Here is an 11,022-nt window from a genome sequence, read left to right as displayed (position 1 = left end):
TAACCCACATTGTTAAAAAGTGACTACATAGACTGGTACAGCGAAGGCAGTATTCTGATCGTCTCCCACAAACAGTTTGTTATTAGGGCCGGGGATTTAGCTCAGTGGTTTAGCTGCCTGCTGTGCAAGTGTAAGGACCTGAGTTCAATCCCCGGTACCAAAAAAAAAAAAAAAAAGGAAATGAATAAAATTTGTTTAAAAAAATGTTTGTCATTTCCTCCTTGGTGTATGTACCTCTCTCTGGCCATTCCCAGTCATACTTTGACTTTTTTAGAAGATAGGGGAGATGTTCCTAAAAATTTTCATGTTACACTGATCTATTAATTAGATCTATAATTTATTACCCCATACCCATGATGGCAAACTTTTTGGAGCTTTCAACGATACAAACAGCCTGCTGCAGTATGCATGCCGTAGGTTTGTGACGACTGCGCTATACCATTTGGATGTCTCTGTATGTTTCACCATTCTTAGAATACAGTCTTGCTCAGAGAACACATGTAAGACAAAGTACATGTGTAATGAATGTCTGTTTAATAATTTCATATCTACTTCCTAAAGTGCCTTATGCATCTTGATCACATTACTTTAAGAGTAGAAACCTTATTAGTCTAGTTTAGCTTATCACATGCCTCAATAGAGGACTTTATGGGTTAAGAATATTTAATTTATTTAATAGCAATGGGTTCTAGGAGCTATAATAAGAATATATTAACAAAGTATATAATTAATAATATAATATATAACATGCATAAAATATGTTAGCCAGAGTCATGTTATTTGTTTCTATGGAGTTTAGCCTAGCAGGAAAAACATATATAAACATAAATAAATAACAGTACAAATGCTAATTGTATTTGCATTGACAGAAGAGTTATAAAAATAATAAATACAGTGTAATTATTGTATGTTAACAGGGAAATTTCACCTGGCCTGAAGAGTTATGATTTGCCTCATAAAGTGATAGTTTATACTGAGATCTGAAGAAGTATGAATGAGTCAGTAAGTACGTTCACCTGCATTCAGTAGTTTTCACCAAATATTGTGGTTGTATCACATGCATTAATATGGATAGCTGGATTAAGAGGCATCCTACAAGTCCTATAGAGATTGTACTGAGATTCACATAAGAAAATAAATGTAAAGAGCCATGAAAAGAATAAAGTAGTAGGTAAATAATCATGTTGTATTTATGACATTCTATTCCAATTCTAGTTATTTAAATGTAAAAACAAAATTCAGAAATGTTTCCAAAACATATTTTAATAAAATACCAACATTAACATGAAGAAAATTAGAAAAAGAAAAAAAATTACCAAATAAGTTAAATAATGTAATAAAACAATCAATAGTAGAAAACTTTAAGAATTTCATAAAAGATATGCATAACAGAGTGATTGTAGAGTATAAAATTTGAATGTACATATGTCACTGAATGAACACTTAAAATGGTTAAAAAGATAAATTAAAATGGTTAGAATGATAAATCATGTATATTTTACCACAATATAAAAATAATTGTATAGTTGCTATTATAATAGTTTTAAGTGTTTAAATTCTCAAAAATACATATACACTGAAGAAAGATTACATTATTAAAATATATCACATTTCTATAATAACTAATACAAATAGCTAACTACATGGTATAAACAAATAGAATAATTTAGAATATAAATTCTAGAATGCTAATGAGTAACTAGAACATTAGTAAGTCTCAGTACCAATGATGGTTTGGGACAGATAATTCTTTGTACAATATACAATATAAAGTATTGTATATTTTTAGCATAACATACAATGTTTAGGTGCAACCATGGCCTTTTCCCAAAAGTGCCTGTACCACTCCCAAGTTGTGACAATCAAAAATCCCTCCAAACATTTTCAAATGCTTCTCAGGGGCAAAGTTGTCCTTAGTTGAGAACTATTGATATAAAAATTGATTCAAATATAATTGACTACTTAGTTTACAAGTAAAGGTAGCCTTCAAATCAGTGAAGAAAAGACATATTTAATTTTATGGTTGGTACTAGTCTTCTGGAATAAGTAATAAATGGATCTCTGCTTCATAAATTAGAACAAAATAAATGGTGATGACTTAAAAACTAAAATTGAAATGAAAACCATCAAAGCACTAGAAGAAAACGTGATTTAATCTTTTTAAAGAAACAAACACATTAATGATTTTACTTAGCTAATGAATGAGGAAATTAATGAAATATTACAACCGGGTGAAAGGAGAATCTCAATATGAGATCAGAAATATTGAAATGAATGCACAAATAGTGCCAACACTATGGGGTTTTTGTTTGTTTTTTTCTCCACTGGGCACAAGTCATCACAAGTCTAAAGACAAGAATTATTTAGCATTCTCAGTTATCCACAGTATTTTGTTTAATATTTTAAAACAGTCTTAATAAATAAGATGAACACTCAGAGGTCACATAAGAAAGGGATGATAAATTTTCTTACTTTTAAAAAATATTTAATAAATTTTATAAGAAAAGTCAAGAAGTTAATTGAAAACTAGAAAAATAATTTCAATTCACATCACAATCAAGCTACTTCCCCAATTTTGAACAGAATTCTTACCAATCAGGAAAATAGAATAAACTCAAAAGTAGCAAAGAGAAAGGATAGTTGACAGAAAAATATACAGTTCCATTTTTAAGCATATTAAATAATATTTTGACTTATTCATAAAATAAACGCAAGGTTGGGCCGGGGATTTAGCTCAGTGGTTCTGGTGCCTGCCGCACAAGTGCAAGGACCCGAGTTTGATCCCCGGTTCCCCCCCAAAAAAGAAGTTTAAATAAAAGCAAGGTAAAATCATATTGATATAACATTTTTCTCCTATCCTATTTGGAGAGATCACATGTGTGATGACATCCTATGTAAGTGAATGTGGGGGAAGCAAGCTTATCTTGAAAAAGCATGTATTCATTAGGAAAAGAAGGAGATTAAATTATGAACGTTTCAAAAAGATATGTATTCATGCTGGAGTATGAGCTACAACATCCACTGTGGAAAGATTTTTTGATATATATTTCCAAATAACAATTGAAAATGCTGTGCGTGTATTCTAGATATACATTCACAGTTGTGTGGAGTGATGTGTTCAATAAGAATATTTGTTATGATATTATTGATAATACCAAACTCTGGAATCAATAGTTTATTTATAAGCACTGGTGAAAAATTACAGTACATATATACAAAGAAATAATGTTCAATAATGAAATAAAATGAAAGTCCTCTATTTGTACTAATGAAAAATGTAAAGTGAAGAAATCTATGGTTAAAGTACTATTCTCTATTTGTACAAAAGTATACATATATATTTCAGTTTGAAAGAATATAAGTAGGAGACATACTTACATTTGCACATTAACCTATCATACTCTTTAAATACTATATAGTGTACATTTATATGGTATTCAAAAGGAGAAAGTACAATTTATAACGCAATAAAGGCACAGTGACTGAAAACATTGTCTAATGTCAGCCTAAGGAGTATATATACTATTAAGCTGCTTCTGTTGATCCCTTAAATAGAGTTAGTTACACTTGTAAGTTGAATCTTACAAGTATATTATACTTTTAGCCTGGGTTTGTCAGTAGGAAGGAATTGACTATGTAAATTTGGCATCTTAGATCCACTGGGGCTGCTCTCCTGACCACCTATTTACAAGTACATCAGGAGTAAACACCCACATTTAAATATGCACATTTAAAAGATAATTCTATATTTTATATTTGCTACTTGAAAATGAATACTAAGGAAGCCATTATAGGGAATAAATAATCCCTCTCTTAAGTGAAATAAATAGGACACACATGTGTAAATACCAAATAGTTTCTCTGGTGTGAGAAACTGAAAGTGTAAATAAGGATTATAATGATTAAAATGAATAATTGGTAATTTGAAATAGGAAGAAAAGGTGCAAAGGTGTAGGGGAAATGGGAGGGGAAAGGAAAAGGAAAGAAGGGAAAGGAAAAATTATGAGAAGAGGAAAAAATGGAAACAAAGTCTTTGTAAATAGGAAAGGGTGGAGGGGTGAAGGGAGGACAGAAATGGGGAAAAAATAAGAACCAAGATATATCATGTACAAGTATGAGTACCCAATGATATATGTAAACATACTGTATACCTAAAATGTACCAATAAAAGAATTTAAGGGGGAAAAAAGAATCCTGTAGGACATTTGGTATTTTTTAAAACAGACAGTAATGACTTTCCTTTTTAATTCTTATCATGGTGCACTGTAATAATTATTTTTTGTTTGTTTTTGAGGGGATGCTTTAGGATCTTAATTCATTCTCAAATGTTTGGAGTTCAGTGAGTCTCTTTCATTGTATGATATTTTTTCCCTACAGTTTTATGTCACACTAGTCATTTAATATGTACAATGCAATTTCCTACTAAGGTCGAATCTTTGAAACCCAAAACTCAAAATGAAAACTGCTTAACATTGACATGATGATTTATACTGGGAGCAAAAAGGAGTTTGGCTATTCTGCAGAGTTCTAGTAATCACATGGATCTAGAATGTCTCTATCTACCTGACTTCAAATTCTCCAGCCACTTCAAAGTCATTCTTACATATATATCATACTGCTTCCCCAAGATGCCCTCTCAAGCCCAATATAACTTTGTTTACCTCTTTTATTTTTCTTGTAGGTAGTGAGTCTAGTTGTATCTTCCTCTTGAAGCAAAGTACAACTTGATCATTTTCCATAGACTATTTACGTTTGTCTCTTGGCTGCGAGACTCCCAGTTATCATGAGGAAGAAAGTAGGCCAATAAATAGATAAAGAAAGATTAAAGTGAAGAAGACAAGCAGAATAACTAGGGTAGTAAGGAGGTATTCATTTGTTCTAAAAATAGTTTTTTCATGCTAACTCAGTGCCAGGCACTGGGGTAAAATACTAAGATGAGTAGGCTGAGTTGTTGTTCTCAGATACTCCAATATTATCAGTGAAACTGCCAGAAACTTCATCTATTGATGCTTTGTTCATTTAAAAAAAATCATCAATGGCTATGCTGTATTAGTCAGGGTGCCACTTTTTAATGGTCACTCTGATATCTACTATAAGTAATGTAGATTGGAGGGTGTTTAATATCATGAACTATAAATTCATGAGGAAGCTTAAAGAGGACAAAATTTTTTTTCAAAATACTTAAAGAGATTTTTATCCTAGCCTTCCACTGTGGTCCTGCTCTTTCTTGCCAGTTACACACACACACACACACACACACACACACACACACACACACACGTATGTATGTCTGGATGGGTTATGGGGTCATGAGTTTGGGTGTTATATTCAGTTCCTGGCTCCCAGCTCTCTGGCACTGTTTCCTTGCTTTGCTTCTCGACTGCCATGAACTAAGCATCTTTGCTTTTTGCTGTGATGTTTCTGCCTAGAGCTACCCCACCACAGACTGAATCACCTAAAACCATGGAACATATAAATGTTTACACTTATGTTGTGGGTGCCAAGTAATTTGTCCAAGCAATAGAAAATAGAAAAAAATAGAAAAGCTGACTAATATACTTCCAAAGTATTTCTAATATGCCCTCATATAGCAACCTATGTTATGTTCTGTCCTGACATTGATCAGATCTTATTGCTACTGTTTTCTTCTCATGTCCCCAAATAGATTGTGAGCTTCCTAGATTATAGGGCAGTTTGAGTAGATCACTTAAATTTAAGATTGGCAGGTTTAACAAATAAAAATATAACACAGCCAGTTAAGTTTGGATTTGAGAAATGTAATATTTTATGTAGTATACCTCATGAAATCTTTGGATCACACTTATACAAAGAAAAATATTAATTAATATGAAATTCAAAGTTAACTGGTCTTCTTATATTTTATCTGAAAACTCATCTTTAACATGACTCACAGCCTGAAAATTTCATAATTCTATCTTAATAGCATTTAAAAATAAAAGACACAATTTAATCTCTAGCAATGTAAATTCTAAAAATTAAATTCATTAATCATTTATAATGTCCTGTAGTCTGGATTAGATTTTAAATCCTAATATCTATGAGTAGTACCTCAGTTCATGAATTTAATTATTTGAATGATTCTGGTCACATAATAGAATCATGGAATGAATTTTGCATTATATAAACTAAATATATATACTCTGTGTATGTATATAAATGTATACTTGATCATATGTTTTTGTTTTTAATAATATGTCTTAATATGTATTAATTTCAATAGTTTCTGTTTCTCATAAATTCATGGGTTAACAAAGTAAATGAAAAGAAACTTTGGGGATACCAATTAATTAATTCATTTGGTAAAGACTTTTTGTGTGACAGATGTGTCCTAAGCAGTGATGGTGATATAACCATGAGAAAAATTTGCCATATGTTCATATAAGTAGCACTAAATCATTAAAACAATAAAAATAACCACGTTAAATTCTGTGATCTTAGGAATTTGTGGAACTTTAAAACACACAGTTGGTAGATACTTAGGGACAGGGGTGGTCAAGTCATCTAAGTTAGTGATATTAAGGTTACAAAGGAAGCCACTATTTTATCCTGTTATGGATATGGTAATGTATTATTTACCTGTTTTTAAATGAAAATAATTATTTATAAGACAAGATACAGAATGATGAAATAAAAAGTACTGGATGGAAGCTTTGAATGGATATTTATGGCTCTGAGAAAACTGAGAGTTTGAATTTATATGGAATACATTTCTAATCAAGATGGCAAGTTTTGTAGAGAACTTTTAAAATTGTATTTTTCATATTATTTGATGCAGGAGAGCCATTTTAGAATGTTTTGAATAAAAAACATTGAATAAAAAACAGAACCATCTAAGGGCTATCTAATAATCTATGTCCATGTGTATCTTTAAGTAAATATTTAATTTATGGTGCTCAATAATTTGATTTCTTCTCTTTCTCCCATTCTTCCATTGAGTAATAATTTATTATCTAATTAAAGGCATTTAAATTAAAGACAATCTCCCTTGAGATGCTGCAAGAAAGTTTCTAATTCCAAGATTCTGAAAATGTGTGATGAGAGAAGAATCAATTTTTCTTATTATTTAAAAGACCCATAAAGAGTCACTATGGAAACCAGACATGAGTCCATAGAACATCAAGAGATCAGAACAAAGGTCTTAAGCTGAGCATCTCTGTCTTAAATTTGAAAGGTTGACATAAATTTTAACTCTCACTTGAGGATAACTTCATAAATTATAAGGTTCATTTCAGGTTACACAATTCTGGGATTTGAGGATTTTGAAGCAATTCTACTCTGTAATTTTTTTTCTTTCTTCGTTTATTTCTTTTCCTCATCTTGTTCCTTCCATACCCCTTCTTCCCTCCCTCTTTCCCTCTCTCACTCCCTTCTTACTAGTTCCACCCTTCTCCTTTGTTTTGCTGATCATCTTTACCTTCTTCATTTTGTGGTGAGGAAGGTTAATGATGAGTCTTGGAACAACAACAACAACAACAACAACAACAACAACAACAACGTGGAGAAAAACCTCCTTTGACTTTTTTACCTGTAAAGCATTATGAAGAAATGTGTTATAATATATTAAGATGCAAGGTGAGAAAACTAAGGGAAAATAGATCATTTAAATATTGTGAGTGAATATTTTAGCTGGTTTACCTATGTATATGTTTTATTTATTTATGCTTTATGGAGAGTCACTAGTATTGTTTACGTTGGAAGGCTGAAGAAACTGAAGTCCACTGACCACAGTGAGGACAGTAAAAGCCACATCTGCTCAGGCAGAATAGAACTCTTTAAACCCTGTGCCAACTTCCTCCTTCTTTTCATTTGTGCTACAGTCTATTGAATGGTGCCACCTACAACTGAGTTGGGTCCTTTCCCTCATTTTGCCGGCCTACAGGCCAATCATCTCTAGAAACACACCACAGATACACCCAGAAATACTAATCTTTACTAATCTGGTAGACATTTCTTAATTTAGTCAATGTCAAAGGTCATGATTGAAGGTCACAGACATATAGTTAAAAAGAATAACTAGCCAGTATATCCACAAATATGAAAAAAAAAAATATTTGTAAAGTAATTTTAAGAAATACAGCCAAAATACAAGATTTTATATATAATACAAATACAACTACAATTTCAGAAGCTTAAGTTTATTGCACTATGGAGTCTCCTTACTTGGGACAGAATCTGCAATGTAATAGTTGCTCAATTAATATTTATGTAAGAATTATATAGATACCTAGAAATACAGATATTTTAAGGAATTTTTTAAAATGCAAAAAGAAAAGCCATTTACTCTTGAAGTTATCAGAAAATAAAAATAAATATCTGTCATATTTCTTTGGGTTTTTTCATAGACTACTGAATCAATTTACTTGTAGTGTTATGAATACTATAATTCCTACCTTATTTGTATGCAATGAATGCCAAATATGACTATTTTGTTTTCTTTTATTTTCCTAGGACTACAGTAATACATGCTTGTAATTTCACAATTATTTTATAGTAGAATATATAAAAACCAAGTATGTCAGTATTCAATATTTTCATAGTTTATCAGTCAAAATATTTTCCTGGCATTACATGTTTAAGATGCAGCATATGATAACTGGATACAGCATAGTTTGGGGGTTTAGAATGCTGCTGTTTAAAACTGTATAATAAAGACAGGATAAAAATGGATCAAGGATCTAAACATTAAAACAGAAACATTAAACCTACTGGAAGATAAAATACATAAAACACTTGAAGATATAGGTGCAGGAAAGGCTTTTCTAAACAGAACCTGAATTGCACAAGAAATAACAGCAAGATTTAATAAATGGAATTATATCAGGCTAATAAGCTTCTGGATAACAAAAGAATCAATCAGTAGAGTGAAGAAACAACCTACAGAATGGAAACAATTTTTTTCAGCTACTCCTCAGACAGAGGACCTAACATCTAGAATATACAAACAACTCAAAAAAATTAATCCACCTCAAATTAAAGATCCAGTCAAGAAATGGGCAAGACAAATGAACAGACACTTCACAGAAGAAGAAATACAAATGGTCAACAAATATATGAAAAAATGCTCAACATTTCTGGCCATTAGAGAAATGGAAATTAAACCAATGCTAAGATTCCATCTTACTCCAGAAAGAATGTCAATCATAAAGAAATCAATCAATAACAAATGCTGGTGAAGCTGTGGTGAAAAAGGCACCCTTCTTCATTTGGTGGGAATGTAAACTAGTGCAACCATTATGGAAATCAGTATGGAGATTTCTCAAATAACTGAAATTAGAAATTCCATATGACCCAGTGATCCCCCTGGTAGATAACTTCCCTCCAAAATCTTAAGGCATCATACTATAGCGATTCATGCATACCAATGTTTATAGCAACACAATTCATGATAATTAAATATTGGAAACAGCCTGTAAAACCATCGCCAGATGATTGGATAAAGAAAATATGGTATCTATATATAAAGGAACACTATTTTGCTATAAAGCATGACAGATTTGAAATATTTGTAGAAAAATGAATGCACCTGGCAAATATAATGTTGAGTGAAATAAACCAAACCCACAGTCTTAAATGCAGTATGGTGTCTCTCATTTGAGTGAGGGAAAGTACAAAGAGAAAAAATAAAGGATGGATAGAAAGGGACTAGGAGATGGTTTGGTTGCAATAGTGATGTAGCCCAAGGGAAAAAGTATGAGGGTTGAGAACTAGGGGAAGGACAAATAAGTAGAATAAAAATATGCTATGTATAAGAGCCTAGTAACTTCAATTAATGTAAACATTATATGCCATAACATGAGATGTGATTAATAATATCAGTGAGAATGGAAAATGTAATAGGGGACTTGGAGGAGGAGGGAAGGAGGGGCAGGGAAAGGAAAAGGAAGTTAAAAAAAACAAACAAGCTGTTGTTTGTACATGTAACCACTCCCCAAGATGATTGTAAACTGCATTAACTGCAAACATATACTAATAACATGTTTCAAAAAGGGAAAAAATAAAAAGCACAAGTGGTTTTACCTCTCTATCATTTACTTCATATGGATGATATGAAGAATATTTGAGAAAATTCATGTATTTCTGAACGAAAGTATGTCTTTAACATGTTTACAAATGTAAATTATGGGTGCCAGTTTTAAGAGTGGCACACTCAAATAGGGCTAGTAGGATATAATCACGCAAAGTTCCTTTGTTCTCTGTTGTCAAATGGTGCTTTGCTGAATAAAACAGCATTTTTATTAATATTTATACCATTTATAAAAATTGATTTAAAATAAACAAATGGCATTTAAAAAAATTACACAGCACATTAGAATGACCTGTGAAATGCTTAAGAAAAATAAATAAGTTTTTTGGAGCTCCATCTGATATTTAAATCAAGTGTTTTCAAAGCTGTCCAAATGCCTCAAATTGTAGCCAGAATTCAGAGCTCCTAACCTAGTAAGTTTATGTGTATAAACTATTTTAGGCTACTTTAAAGTCCAGCTTATGAGAATTTTTATTTATTTTTGAATGTATTCATTATTTTTTCTTTAATAATGTGTTTGGTAATCACTGCACACTAGGTACACTATTTAGTATGATGAATGCATACATATTATGCTATATTATCTATATAAACATTCTATGGGGGATGGTATAATTTAAGTAACTATGATTTACTATGACATAACATATATTAGGGGTTTTTAGGCAAATTCTATGAAAGCACAAAGGAATGGCAGTCCCTCAAAGGGTTTGGACAGTATTTCTTTGGATTTGTTCTTGAAGGATGAATATATCTTCATCAGGAAAGGGGGACAATATTAATTGCCTTTAAGAAAGGTAAAACAGTCATGATTAAAATACACAGTGTTAGGAAAAAGCAAGACAGTTATGAAGAGATCAGAAGTGAAAGTCGAGACCAAATCATCAGGGAGCCCAGATTTCATGCTTCAGAGTTTGAACTCTGTCCAATGGCACAGCAGGAACAAAAGAAAATAGGAGATTACTGAGCCTTTCTAC

The sequence above is a fragment of the Heterocephalus glaber genome, unplaced genomic scaffold (assembly GCF_053883595.1).
Source record: "Heterocephalus glaber isolate CG9 unplaced genomic scaffold, H.glaber_assembly_v1.0 deba00001429, whole genome shotgun sequence".
Taxonomy (NCBI): Eukaryota; Metazoa; Chordata; class Mammalia; order Rodentia; family Bathyergidae; genus Heterocephalus; species Heterocephalus glaber.
Note: the sequence above shows the minus strand (reverse complement) of the source record.